Source organism: Ranitomeya imitator, chromosome 1 (assembly GCF_032444005.1).
Source record: "Ranitomeya imitator isolate aRanImi1 chromosome 1, aRanImi1.pri, whole genome shotgun sequence".
In the NCBI taxonomy this organism is placed as follows: Eukaryota; Metazoa; Chordata; class Amphibia; order Anura; family Dendrobatidae; genus Ranitomeya; species Ranitomeya imitator.
Window position 1 is genome coordinate 50,642,158 of NC_091282.1, and position 15,515 is coordinate 50,657,672.

At 41.8% G+C, this 15,515-nt stretch overlaps 1 protein-coding gene across 2 annotated transcripts in view; it reads left to right on the plus strand.

The window, feature by feature from the left end:
* The first annotated feature begins 503 nt into the window (after positions 1 to 503).
* LOC138661543 (acyl-coenzyme A amino acid N-acyltransferase 1-like) overlaps positions 504 to 15,515 on the plus strand; it is a 130,120-nt gene continuing 115,108 nt past the window's right edge. Inside the window, exon 1 of one of the 2 annotated variants that reach the window (XM_069746345.1) lies at positions 504 to 586. The gene's annotated coding sequence lies outside the window, so the exon portion shown is untranslated. The remainder of the gene's footprint in view (positions 587 to 15,515) is intronic. The other variant, XM_069746370.1, reaches the window with a different exon arrangement.

Sequence of the window (15,515 nt, forward strand, 5' to 3'; positions counted from 1 at the left end):
GTGGACTTGCAACCTTGAGATTCTTCATAATATTCAACAATTTTGATTCTCAAGTTTTCAAACCGTTCTCTTCTTTCTGTTCTCCATGCTTAATGTGGCACACAAAGACACAACGCAAAGATAGAGTCAACTTATCCCCTTTTTATCTGGTTTCACGTGTGATTTTCATATTGTCCACACCTGTTACTTGCCACAGGTGAATTTGAGCAAGCATCACATGCTTGAAACAAAGTTTTAGAAAGGTACCAACAATTTTGTCTGGCCCATTTTGTTTTTTGTTTTTTGTTTGAAATTATGATTTTTATTTTTTACGCATAAAAGAAATAAACATATGTATAACAAAAGGTGTAATTGCAATATTTTCCTGGAAGAAATATTTTCACCTATGACTGTATTTATCACTCCAAGTGCAAGGAAAGTATCAGCTCTACAGAAATGTGAAAATTCCGCCTGTCACGGAGCACAGTCCAAGCACATTAGTTGTTTGTGACATTACTTGCAGCATGTGATGACCTTTGTTCCGCAGGTTACATTGCCCTAAGAAGAGATTACTACTACTTGATTCTAACTGAAGAGACAATCACAGGTAAATATATAAAATCCTATATAATCTACATAAATATAACATTTTACATAGCACAACTAACAAACAATTATTATTAGTAGTAAGTCATTATTACTTTTACACCTCTTTGGCACCATGTCTGTATTATTTCTGCAGCGTCACTTCTGCAGCTACCTCCACTCTTGTTATTTATGTACTACTTGTATAACCATTGCTTTTATTGTTTTCTTTTGATCATTTTCTTTTGTTTTTTTAACCCTTTTGCAACACATACCGCACATATACAACAGAAGAGCACTATCCCTATTTACCGTATGGAAGGCCGGGGAGCTAAGCCCACTCCGTTCATGGTGGGAAACGTCTGTGCTATACGGTCGGCACCTGAGAATAACAGCTCAGCTCTGATCACAATAGTTTCATGTCTGAGATACCGGTGTAAATTGTGACAGCAGTATTAAGATATTAGGCATAGCAATGAGCGAACTAGTTCGGAAAACGTTCGCCATTATCAAATTCGGCGCGAACGTAGCACACACAGATTCGTGTTTGGATTCCCGAGCATTTTCCTCAAAATCGGCAAAATTCAGCCAAAGTTCGGTAAATGATAGTTTCCGCTAATGCTTATGGTAGGACTTTGGAGAGGATAGTGGTGCTGTATGATCAGTGGGGGTCACGGGGGGGGGGGGGACATGTTTGATGAGAGGAGGGGGTGGGGAGAGGTCAGAGGAGCGGCGCGGACTGTTATTCTTTTAATTAACTTAATGTGTAAAGATTCCGGCAGCTAATGAGAGCGCAGAAACAACGTCCAGACAGAAGTGCTTGTGTCATTGGCTGTTGCTGCAAATAGTCAGATAGCTAGGCAATTTATTCTCAGCTAGTTCAGATGGATAGGATCCTGCGTCAAATCGACCTTCCAGCATCTAAATCTGGAGCGCTAATTCTGTGGTGCAGCCACAGGTCGGCACTTCAGCATATAAATCCATAGTGCTGCTGATTCTGGGGTCTAGCCACATTATCTCAGGCAAATAAATACTGATTGCTAATTTAGTGACATGTGACTGACAGGTCTTTTAAACATCAGATTAAAAGAGGGGAAGGGTACATCCAACGCGAGTGGGAAAAAGCAAGGTTGTGGTAGAAGGGGGAAAAGGCTTGGCGTTTGACGTGTACGTGCAGGGCCGCCATCAGGGCATTACTACCCTTACTGGTGTACGGGGCCCCGTGAGCAGAAGCAAGGAGGAGGGGCCCGGACTGGGTGAGATATGCCAGCAGCGTGTTTCACTCACTCCGGGCCCACCACTTTTCTTCTGCACAGCGGGCTCCAGTGCAGGGACGTCACTTTTCAGTTACATTCGGGGCCTGAGTCCCGGATCAAAAGCGTGATGCTCCAAACCTCCTGAAGGCGCGTTCTTCCAGAGCAGCCTTTTCTGACTCCTCTCCTGCTCCTGGGAGCACAACACATAGATGTAGATGTGACCCCTCCTGTAAGTGTCTGTGCTCAATCGCGTTTTTGATGCGTTTTTGCATATTTTTTGTGTATTTTTTGCGTTTTTTCCCCAATGCATTATATAGCGGGAAAAACGTGAAAAATCAGCAAAATTAATGAACATGCTGTTTTTTTTACCGTGATGCGTTTTTTTTGCGGAAAAAAACGCATCATGTGAACAAAAATTGCAGAATGCATTCTAAATGATAGGATGCATATATCTGCGTTTTAATAGCGTTTTTATTGTGAAAAAAAAACGCGAAAAAAACCTGAACGTGTGCACATACCCTTAGGCCGGCGTCACGCACAGCGTATGAAAATACGGTCCGTATATTACGGCCGTAATACGCTGAAAAGTCCTGAAAATAGTGGTCCGTAGCTCCTCCGTAGGCAGGGTGTGTCACCGGTTTTTGCGCATGGCATCCTCCGTATGTAATCCGTATGGCAGCCGTAATGCGTGTTTTTATCATAAAAAAAAAAAAAGATGTGCCTTTTCTGGGGTGGCTGGGGGCAGATATTTTTAGCCAGGGGGGGGGGGGCAATAACCATGGACCCTCTCCAGGCTATTAATATCTGCCCTCAGTCACTGGCTTTACCACTCTGGCGGAGAAAATTGTGCGGGAGTCCACGCCAATTTTTTCCGCCATTTAACCCTTTAATTTAATAGCTAGAACATCCAAATTTTGCATATACACACTACTAACATTAGTAGTGTGTGGAATATGCAAAAAAAATGGGGATATGAGATGGTTTACTGCATGTAAACCATGTCTCATATCATGTCGGGTTTAGGAAGGAGAAAGCAAAAGCCGGTAATTGAATTACCGGCTTTCTGCTATATCGCGCTGGATGAAATATTAATATATATACATATTTGTGTCTCACTGACATATGTATATATATATATATATATATATATATATATATACAGTGGGGCAAAAAAGTATTTAGTCAGTCAGCAATAGTGCAAGTTCCACCACTTAAAAAGATGAGAGGCGTCTGTAATTTACATCATAGGTAGACCTCAACTATGGGAGACAAACTAAGAAAAAAAAATCCAGAAAATCACATTGTCTGTTTTTTTAACATTCTATTTGCATATTATGGTGGAAAATAAGTATTTGGTCAGAAACAAACAATCAAGATTTCAGGCTCTCACAGACCTGTAACTTCTTCTTTAAGAGTCTCCTCTTTCCTCCACTCATTACCTGTAGTAATGGCACCTGTTTAAACTTGTTATCAGTATAAAAAGACACCTGTGCACACCCTCAAACAGTCTGACTCCAAACTCCACTATGGTGAAGACCAAAGAGCTGTCAAAGGACACCAGAAACAAAATTGTAGCCCTGCACCAGGCTGGGAAGACTGAATCTGCAATAGCCAACCAGCTTGGAGTGAAGAAATCAACAGTGGGAGCAATAATTAGAAAATGGAAGACATACAAGACCACTGATAATCTCCCTCGATCTGGGGCTCCACGCAAAATCCCACCCCGTGGGGTCAGAATGATCACAAGAACGGTGAGCAAAAATCCCAGAACCACGCGGGGGGACCTAGTGAATGAACTGCAAAGAGCTGGGACCAATATAACAAGGCCTACCATAAGTAACACACTACGCCACCATGGACTCAGATCCTGCAGTGCCAGACGTGTCCCACTGCTTAAGCCAGTACATGTCCGTGCCCGTCTGAAGTTTGCTAGAGAGCATTTGGATGATCCAGAGGAGTTTTGGGAGAATTTCCTATGGTCTGATGAAACCAAACTGGAACTGTTTGGTAGAAACACAACTTGTCGTGTTTGGAGGAAAAAGAATACTGAGTTGCATCCATCAAACACCATACCTACTGTAAAGCATGGTGGTGGAAACATCATGCTTTGGGGCTGTTTCTCTGCAAAGGAGCCAGGACGACTGATCCGGGTACATGAAAGAATGAATGGGGCCATGTATCGTGAGATTTTGAGTGCAAACCTCCTTCCATCAGCAAGGGCATTGAAGATGAAACGTGGCTGGGTCTTTCAACATGACAATGATCCAAAGCACACCGCCAGGGCAACGAAGGAGTGGCTTCGTAAGAAGCATTTCAAGGTCCTGGAGTGGCCTAGCCAGTCTCCAGATCTCGACCCTATAGAAAACCTTTGGAGGGAGTTGAAAGTCCGTGTTGCCAAGCGAAAAGCCAAAAACATCACTGCTCTAGAGGAGATCTGCATGGAGGAATGGGCCAACATACCAACAACAGTATGTGGCAACCTTGTGAAGACTTACAGAAAACATTTGACCTCTGTCATTGCCAACAAAGGAAAAATTACAAAGTATTGAGATCAAATTTTGTTTCTGACCAAATACTTATTTTCCACCATAATATGCAAATAAAATGTTAAAAAAACAGACAATGATTTTCTGGATTTTTTTTTCTCAGTTTGTCTCCCATAGTTGAGGTCTACCTATGATGTAAATTACAGACGCCTCTCATCTTTTTAAGTGGTGGAACTTGCACTATTGCTGACTGACTAAATACTTTTTTGCCCCACTGTATATATACCTATTCTATGTGTACACATTTATTCTACCTATTCTACTGTAAGCTGTCAGTGTGATTTTACTGTACACCGCACTGAATTACCGGCTTTTCTCTCTAACAGCGCTGCGTATTTCTCGCAAGTCACACTGCTGGTCCGTGTGTAATCCGTATTTTTGGGGCTTCCATAGACTTTCATTGACGTTTTATTTGCGCAATACAGTGACAAACGCAGCATGCTGCGATTTTCTACGGCCGTAGAAAGCCGTATAATACTGATCAGTTTAATACGGCAGATAGGAGCAGGGGCATAGAGAATAATTGTGCCGTATTTTTTGCGAGTTTTACGGATGTAGTTTCTGCGCTCTTACGTCCGTAAAACTCGCAAGTGTGACGCCGGCCTTACATCTCACCTTCCGGCCTTTCCAGCACATCTAGTAGTCGGCAAACAGGAGGGGGAGGGGGGCAGTCACTCCGCTGTGCACAGAGCGGCACATGAAGCACTTAGTGAGGGTCTTGTGACGCCCCCTCCCCCCCATTGCTTGAGACTGAGAATGCATGCTGCCCAGTCCTCTACAGTGTACATGTGTATAATATATGCACAATACGGCTATGTGCAAACGTTGCCGATTGGGGTGCAGAATTTTCTGCACAAAATCCGCATCTCCTGGCAGAAACCGCAGGTGCAGATTTGCCGCGGATTTTGTGTGGTTTTTATGCGGAATTGATGCGGATTTTGTGCGGTTTTTACCACTGCCGATATCTATAATGGAAGGGTGCAGAAACGCTGCAGATCTGCACAATCGGATGTTTCCGCACCATGTGCACAGCTTTTTTTTTCACATTGATTTACATTGTACTGTAAATCACAGTGCAGGTCTGCAGCGTTTCTGCGTGGAAAAATCCGCTGCGGATCTGCACTAAATCCGAATCGTGTGCACATAGCCTACATGTAATGTGTATGTCTAATAACTCTGCTATGTAGTGCATGTTTGTGGCTATGTGTGCATTTGTGTATAGATAAGGCATATAGCTGAATTTGTGTGGGTGAAATAATATGTGTAAGTGCACACATTAAGTAATAGTATGTGTATGTGCACACATTAAGTATTTGCTGCAGATATTCCCACACCAAAAACGTGTCTTGTGTCAGGAAAAAATGCAATATAAACTATGCACGGCTTTACCTAATTTTCTACTTGCATTTTTTTATGTTTTTTTTTTATTTGCTTTTATTTCTTCCATTGCATTGGATAGGGTGAAAAACACAAAGAATTTACATACTGCAGATGTGAAAGTGCTCCATATCTGCAAGGCAAAACTAAGCAACATATGCATAAGACGTCAGAATTCTCATTCACTTAGTTGGTACTAAGAAATGCTGCAGTTTTTGCTGCAAAAAACACAGGAAATACACTCCAGGTTTCATGTATTATCACCCCTGCTCCGGTCTGTCTCCAGCTGTTTGTGGCCTGCGGTATTTGTTCCTTGTATGTGGTATTATTCAGTCACTATGTGGTGGTAATATGTGGTCTGGTCATGGTGTGGCGGTATTTGTCCCTTGTATGTGCTATTTGGTCACTATGTGGTGGTAATATGTGGTCTGGTCATGATGTAGAGGTATGTGTACCTTGTACGTGGCATTATTGGTCACAGCATAGCGGTATTATCAGGTCTGGTCATGGAATGGCAGTTTTTGTTCCTTGTAGGTATTATTCAGTCACTATGTGGTGGTAATATGTGGTCCGGTGATGGTGTAGAGGTATTTTTACCTTGTATGTGGCATTATTGGTCACAATATAGTGGTAATATCACGTCTGGTCATGGTGTGTCGGTATTTGTACCTTGTATGTGATATTATTCAGTCACTATGTGGTGGTAATATGTGGTCTGGTGTTGTGAATTCTGTGGCAGAGCTCCCTCTTGTGGTCACAAGTGGTACTTCGGCTGATTCTCTCTGTGATCTTCTGTTAGTGGAGAAAAGTGGTACTGCGGCTTCTGAGTTTCCTTCCTCAGGTGATATGGTGAAGTCGTTAGGTGCTACCCTATTTAACTCCACCTGGTGCTTGGATCCTTGCTTCCAGTCAATGTTCTAGTGTTGGACCTGTATCCTCCTGCAGTGTTCCTGTGGCCTGCTTATCTGCATAGCTAAGTTCCTCTTTGCTATTTGTTTGCTGTTTTTTCTATTCCAGCTTGTCTATTTGTTTTTTTCTGCTAGCTGGAAGCTCTGGGATGCAGAGGGTGTACCTCCGTGCCGTTAGTTCGGTACGGAGGGTCTTTTTGCCCCTTTGCGTGGATTTTGTAGGGTTTTGTGTTGACCGCAAAGTTGCCTTTTCTATCCTCGCTCTATTCAGTAAGTTGGGCCTCACTTTGCTAAATCTATTTCATCTCTACGTTTGTCTTTTCATCTTAACTCACAGTCATTATATGTGGGGGCTGCCTTTTCCTTTGGGGTATTTCTCTGAGGCAAGGTAGGCTTATTTTCCATCTTCAGGCTTGCTAGTTTCTCAGGCCGTGCCGAGTTGCATTGGTAGCGTTAGGCGCAATCCACGGCTGCCTCTAGTTGTGTTGGAGAGGATTAGGGATTGCGGTCAACAGAGTTCCCACGTCTCAGAGCTCGTTCTTATTTTTGGGGTTATTGCCAGGTCACTGTATGTGCACTGACCTCTATGTCCATTGTGGTACTGAATTACTAGCCATAACAGTCTGGTCATGGTGTGATGGTATTTGTACCCTGTATGTGGTATTACGGTAATTGGTCTTGATATAGAGGATTGTGTTGCGTATGGAGGTCCCTGTCCTCTGACCATTATGCAGTAGCATATATGCACTCCGGCGAAAACAAGTAATCACCTAAGACACATTCACACGATCAGTAATTGACCAGGATTTTACATCAGTATTTGTAATCCAAAACTAGGAGTGTGTGAAACATGCAGAAGTGGTGACGTGTTCCTCTTAGGCCGGCATCACACGTGCGAGAAATACGTCTGAGTCTCGCATGGTAATACCCGGCATTGCCGCCGTCTCTCTGGAGCGGAGCGTGAGGCTGCATGTATTGCTATGCAGCCTCATGCTCCACTCCTGAGTGACGGCGGCAATGCCGGGTATTATCATGCGAGACTCGGACGTATTTATCGCATGTGTGATCCTAACCTTACACTTTTCCTCTGATTTTTCTGCTCCCGATTTTGGCTTAAAAAACAATAATGTAAAATACTGACCGTTTGAACGTGGCCTGATGATAAGTGATAAGTTATGGATTGGTGGGGATCTCACCTCTGGGACCCACACTGATCAGCCGAATGTGGAATTTTTATCCCCATTTGAACAAAGGTCATGCGCGACTCGGCCACTGATCCATTCATTCCCTCAGAGGCTGCAGTTGGCTTTTTTCAGGAAGCCCCAAAGAGCATGAATGCAGCTGCGGACAGATCCCGCCTGATACTGCATTTCAAAATGGGGATAAAAGTTCCCATTCTTCAGATCGTTACGGTTTCCAGTGTTTTGATTTTTCCATGAGAGGGCGGTGGGTCTGTGGAAGGTTCGAGGGGTGGAGGCAGAGCTGGGGTGGAGCCTGGGCGAAGCCTCAAGGGGGCCCGAAAATTTTTGCCAGTATGGGGCCCTGAAATTCCTGGTGGCAGCCCTGTGTACGTGGGGTAGGTGGTAATATTACTGAAAACTCTACTGAACAAACACGGGCTCGTCCTATCCAAAGACAACTGATAACTTCTGTTATTGGCCGGGCTTTTTAGGTAGACGCACAGCGGTATGCCTTGTAGAAATTTTTTTGAAATGTGGAGATGTAATAAGCAGCCACGGGTATACAGTAACACAAATGCTGCAGCGCAGGGATCAACTATAATTATTTAACAGTTGGAGTACTCCTCGCAGGGAGATAGCAGGGTAAACAAAGACTACAAAGGTAAAACTAAATAAAAGTTGGTTAACTAAACAGTTTCTTGTTAACGGTTTCACTTATCGTGACTTGGCAGCCTGTCACTCTCTGAAGACTCCGTGGGTAGCAGAATGCTAGCGGTGTTCTGCGTAATGTCTGCTGGCTTCCTCGCCTAGCACATGGTCCTTCTTCTGGCGGCAGCGGACGGTCTCTGTTTTTGCCCGCTGAGCCCCTAGTACATATATCAGTGGAGTAAGACATAGCTCCCAACCGTTCCTCATACTGCAGGACTGTCCCGATTTTGAGGCTGTGTCCTGCAGTCCCGCATGGTACTCTACTTTCAGGCAATGTGCACACGTTGCTGATATTTCGCATTTTTTCAGTGCTTTTTCCTGATAAAAACGCTATAAAACCGCAAAAAAACTGCATACATTATGCATCTCATCATTTTTAATGAATTACGCAATTTTTGTGCACATGATGCGTTTTTTCAGCGAAAAAAACGCATCACGGTAAAAAACGCAGCATGTTCATTAATTTTGCAGATTTTTCGCGGATTTCCCACTATATAGTGCAATGGGAAATGTCCGGAAAAATCCGCCAAAAAAACGCACCAAAAATGCGGTAAAAACGCGCAAAAACGCATGCAGATTTCTTGCAGATTTCTTGCAGAAAATCTCAGGATTTTCTCAGGAAATTTCTGCAAGAATTCCTGAACGTGTGCACATAGCCTTACAGCACAGCCAGCAGGAGAACCAGCTGACATGCCCCCTTGCATTAGGCCACGCCCCCTCCGTATCTTCTTCCAGGAGAGAGGACATTCTGAGGTATGTGTGTGTGTGTCTCTGTGTGTGCGTGTGTACTGCACACAAACATGCAGCTGGCCCTGCTCTGCTGTGCTTACAGTACAAGGCATTATAACCAGGAGTAGTGTCAGCAGTTAGAGCAATCCAGTGCAGCCTGTTAGTCATAGGTACAGTATATATATATATGGATCCTTTATATACTACAGCAGTTATGGAGTGGAACCAGTAGATAGTGGTATTGTCTGAGTGCATGCAGAGTTCGCAGAGCTGGGCTACATTGCAATGTGCAAGATTTGTGAGGCAGCAGTGTGGACAGTGACAGATGGTGAAATCTTTGCCTGCATGGTAAGCAGAGTTGCTGGGACACATCTACAGCCCCGACTGTACACTGGCATCGTCTCGTGGGGCCATTATACAGTATGGAGCATTGTGTGACCATTATACGGTATGGAGCATCATGTGGGGCCATTATACAGTATGGAGCACTGTGTGGCCATTATGCTGTACGCAGCATCATGTGGGGCCATCATACAGTATGGAGCACTGTGTGTCCATTAAACAGTATGGAGCACTGTGTGGCCATTATACAGTATTGAGCATCATGTGTGGCCATTATAAAGTATGCAGCATGATGGGTGGCCATTATACAGTATGGGGCACTGTGTGGCCATTATACAGTATAGAGCACTGTGTGGCCATTATACAATATTGAGCATCATGTGTGGCCATTATACAGTATAGAGCACTGTGTGGCTATTATACAGTACTGAGCATCATGGGTGGCCATTATGCTGTACGCAGCATCCTGTGGGGCCATTATACAGTATGGAGCACTGTGTGGCAATTAAACAGTATGGAGCACTGTGTGGCCATTATACAGTATGGAGCACTGTGTGGCCATTATCAAGTATTGAGCATCATGCGTGGCCATTATAAAGTACGCAGCATGAGGTGTGGCCATTATACAATATGGAGCACAGTGTGGCCATTATACAGTATAGAGCACTGTGTGGCCATTATACAGTATTGAGCATCATGTATGGACATTATACAGTATGCAGCATCATGTGAGGCCATTATACAGTATTGAGCACTGTATGGCCATTATACAGTATGGAGCACTGTGTAGCCATTTTACAGTATGGAGCATCATGTGTAACCATTATACAGTATTGAGTATCATGTGGGGCCAATATACAGTATGGAGCACTGTGGCCTTTATACAGTATTGCTAAACATTGGATTGAGCGGGCACCATCCTAATAATGAAGCACAAATTGGGGATCACCATATGCATACCAAACAACAGTACCATCAAACAAGAACAAGTGTATGCAAAAACATAGGGATCACCACAAATCATTAGAAATATAAAAAAAAAATCTTTATTGGAGGAACAACATACACAAGAACATTAAAAACATCTAAAAACAGAATTGAGAGTAATGGGTCCACCGTAATAGCAGATAAATGCTGACACACATAGGCACCCTACACAGCAAATACAAATACAAATAGTCTATTAGCATTAGACATAAATACAATCTGATCCCAATAGCCTTCAAAATACCTAATAGTGCACACTGTCTAAATACACACTACAAAATACCAAACAGACGGGTAAACACAAAATGTGTCACTGGTAACAATACTCGCTAGAGGATATGGTATGGAGGCACTAATCCCCAATCCTTACCACTAGTATGCCCTCCTGCTGAATTGTAAATGGTCCCTTACCCAACTTAGTGTGAACACCTCTTAAGGACAGTCATAAACCGGCAGGCATATCAGGTCAGAAAGAGCTGTGTGGGTGCCAAGACCCACGCGTATCGACGCTCCAGGCGTCTTTCTCAAGGTCAGTATTGAGCACTGTGTGGCCATTATACAGTATTGAGCACTGTGTGGCCATTATACAGTATTTAGCATCATGTGTGGCCATTATACAGTATTATTGAGCATTATGTAGGGCCATTATACAGTATTGAGCACTGTGTGTCCATTATACAGTATGGAGCACTGTGTGACCAGTATACAGTATTGAGCATCATGTGTGGCCATTATACAGTATGGAGCATCATGTGTGGCCATTATACAGTATGGAGCACTGTGTGGCCATATTTTTTTCTGTTTATGATTATTGTTTATGAAACAGTGTCATCAGCAGTGCTAAATGGGTGTGGTTGGGGCGTGGATATGGATGTGACTAGTTGTGAAATGGGTGTGGTCAGGGGGTGGCTTAAAATTTGGCCCCTACCTTTGTCCCTCTTTGCCTTCTTCAAAAGTTGGGAGGTATGGTAACAGAGTAGAGCTCCCCACAAGATTCCTCTTAGTCTCCTTGAGCAGCCGCAGTGACCTGAAAGGCTGCTCTGCAATGCTTTACCTGGCGTGCGCCTATCTCGATATCAGCAGACACTAGGATGCAATAGAAGAGATGAGAGTACACTCCAGCTCCAATAAAAGGTGAAAGTCTTTATTAATCCAAATTAAAAGAGGATAGTCCAGCGCACATAGTGGACAAGTAGATGAAAGCAATAGTCTCGGCTACGCGTTTCGATCCATGGGGATCTTAGTCATGCCTTAGAAAAAACCGGATAGAGACGTCTACATATACCAAACATTAGCCAATTGCAAAATTCCAAAGTGGACACGTGACAAATCCGGAAAGGTCCTAAACATATTTCACAGAGACATATAACAATATAACTATATACAACACAAATTAGATGCAAAATAATTAAAACATCAGCAATAATGATATAAAATTTCGTTCCTTTTGCTTAATCCTGCGGGAAAGCGGGTGTTTAAATTATATATCCAAAATGCCTCTCTAGTTAAAAGGCGTCTTTTAATGTCTCCACCGCGATTATGTGGATGTACTATTTCAATGCCATGTACTCTAAGATTGGATGTATCCCCGCCATGTACTGTACCAAAATGCTTTGACACCATAGAAATATTTCTATTAGGTATATTAAATTTATTTACATCCCTCAAGTGTTCAGTAACTCGTGTTTTTAATTTCCTCGAGGTACAGCCCACATAGGAGATTCCACAGATTGTACAGTCTATCTTATAAATCACATTCTTGGAATGGCAATTTATGAAACTTTTGATGTTATATTTATTAGTATTTTCAGAATTCTGAAATGTATTCCCCAAGTGTGCGTGTGCACAAGTGCTGCACGCAACGGTACCGCATCTGAAGAAACCCTTGTAATCGAGCCAGCAGGGAGAATGATAGGGATAGTGAATTTGAGAGCCTTAGGAATAGACTGAAAGCTCGTAAATATCCACAATGGTCATTAAATAGAGCCAATGCCATAGTTAATAAAAAAACGAGGGAAAGTTTGTTAATCTCTGACAGGGTTAATAACATGAAAGTTACTAAATTTGCAAATAAGCCTTATGTCTCTTTAAGATTTAGTCCGCAATTTAACTCCATTAGGGATATTATCAATAGAAGATTACCCATCTTATATGAGGATTCCACACTGATGCATATCCTTAAGGATGGCGTTAGCATTGTATCGAGAAGAGCTCAAACGATAGGAGATTCTATTGCTCCCAGTGCTCTTGCTACGACTTGCAAATCTAGAACTTGGCTCGATTACAAGGGTTTCTTCAGATGCGGTACCGTTGCGTGCAGCACTTGTGCACACGCACACTTGGGGAATACATTTCAGAATTCTGAAAATACTAATAAATATAACATCAAAAGTTTCATAAATTGCCATTCCAAGAATGTGATTTATAAGATAGACTGTACAATCTGTGGAATCTCCTATGTGGGCTGTACCTCGAGGAAATTAAAAACACGAGTTACTGAACACTTGAGGGATGTAAATAAATTTAATATACCTAATAGAAATATTTCTATGGTGTCAAAGCATTTTGGTACAGTACATGGCGGGGATACATCCAATCTTAGAGTACATGGCATTGAAATAGTACATCCACATAATCGCGGTGGAGACATTAAAAGACGCCTTTTAACTAGAGAGGCATTTTGGATATATAATTTAAACACCCGCTTTCCCGCAGGATTAAGCAAAAGGAACGAAATTTTATATCATTATTGCTGATGTTTTAATTATTTTGCATCTAATTTGTGTTGTATATAGTTATATTGTTATATGTCTCTGTGAAATATGTTTAGGACCTTTCCGGATTTGTCACGTGTCCACTTTGGAATTTTGCAATTGGCTAATGTTTGGTATATGTAGACGTCTCTATCCGTTTTTTTCTAAGGCATGACTAAGATCCCCATGGATCGAAACGCGTAGCCGAGACTATTGCTTTCATCTACTTGTCCACTATGTGCGCTGGACTATCCTCTTTTAATTTGGATTAATAAAGACTTTCACCTTTTATTGGAGCTGGAGTGTACTCTCATCTCTTCTATTGCATTCGCTTGGCGTCTTGGTCAGGACGGACTCTCGTGCTCTACATCTGGTGGTCTGGTCGGTGAGCTGGCTGCGGCTTTTAGCCGTTATTTTCTTTTTTGCTATATTTGTTTATATTTTCTGACCCTGCCGTGGTCTCCTGACTTTTTGCTTACTTTTAGCACATTTAGTGGACTCGTTGGGTGTCTGCATTTTTTTTATTTCTTTTGTTATATTCTGCGATTAACATCATGTTATCTCAAGAGAGACTTGCCAAGGCAGCTCAGGTGTTTAGAAATACGGACTCTGATCCAGCAGAAACTAATGACTTTGCCACACATTTAATTGAAGCTGAAAAGCTGATGAAATTAGAAACAAGACTATGGTGGAATCATACCACCTTACAAAATTATGTGGCGAAAGAAATGGTTCCACGTGGTTTGAGAATCAAAAAGGTCTCGACTACTCCTTATTCTGATGAATTTAAAAAGGAGTGGAATCAAATTCTTTCCATTTGCTCACTAAATCTAATGAAATTGATCATAAGAAATGAACAAATAAAATTAGAGGAAACGCAAATCAATGTGGGCAAAATAAATAACACTCTTGAAGAATTTAAAACGTTGCCACTTTTTGACTCCTCTTTAAAACAACTAAAAGATAATGTGAGCATTTTGGAGAATGAAATTATGAACCGGAAAAGAAGAAAATTTGAGCGAGATCTTAATGACTATAAGACTGATAGTGTCTACGATTGGGGGAAATGGGAAAGGATGCATAAAATACCTAAACCCATTTTGAAAAAAAGTTACTCCCAAAACAAATCGACCGAAAGACCACAGGTGTTTTTTACATCAACAGAGCCGGAGTCCTCTGACACCAACGCAAGTACGTCTGATTTATCAGTCGTGAGCAATACTCAGGAAAATAGGAAGAGATATACAAAAAACTCAAAAAACGTAAGAGAAGAGCTGGGAGAAAGCACAAGAAACCAACAGGGAGTTACCACTCGACACAGAAGGAAACACAGGCTATAAACAATGATAATGTGTTGAATTTATCTTCCCAATCTCTTACTAAAGACCAATTGGATGTACTAGCTTTGGGCTTGAATTTTGCACCGGATTCTGACTTCGACCTTTTTTTGACTATTTTGGACATTAATAAATTCATAAGAAATCTCACCATAAAAAGACATTTTTTCTTAGAAGGGGATGTATCAAAACGAACTAATACAACCTCCATAGAATTGAATGAGTTTGAAGGTTTGGAATTCAGAGAACAAGTAGCATTGAATTGTCTATTAAAATTGTCTAAAGACCAACAGGAAGAAACTACCACTAATAAATGTAACTCCTCTGAAAATTTTACAACAAAAAATCCCTACTTCTATCCTCTACAATCTCGAGTAGAATGTATGGAGAAATTCCAGGAATTAATTGAAAAGGATTTAAAAAACCTCAAAGATGGCTGGAATAAGACTAACTGTTATAATTTATCCCATAGACAACGCAAGGCACTCAACGAACTGAAAAATATGAGAAATATTATTATAAAAAAAAGTGATAAAGGAGGTCTCATAGTTATTCTTAATGAACAAGATTACAAAGACAAAATGTTTGATCTCTTGTCAGATATTTCAACCTATGAGAAACTCCCAAATAATCCAACCAGTAATATTAATGCCAAAGTTGCTAAAATCATAGAAGAAGGTCTTAGTCTATCAGTCTTTGATAAGAAACAGGCTGACTACATATATGTACAATTTCCCAAATTACCCATTATGTATGGGCTACCCAAAGTACACAAAAGTGACGGCATACCAGCTATGCGTCCCATAGTGTCAGGTATCGGATCCATG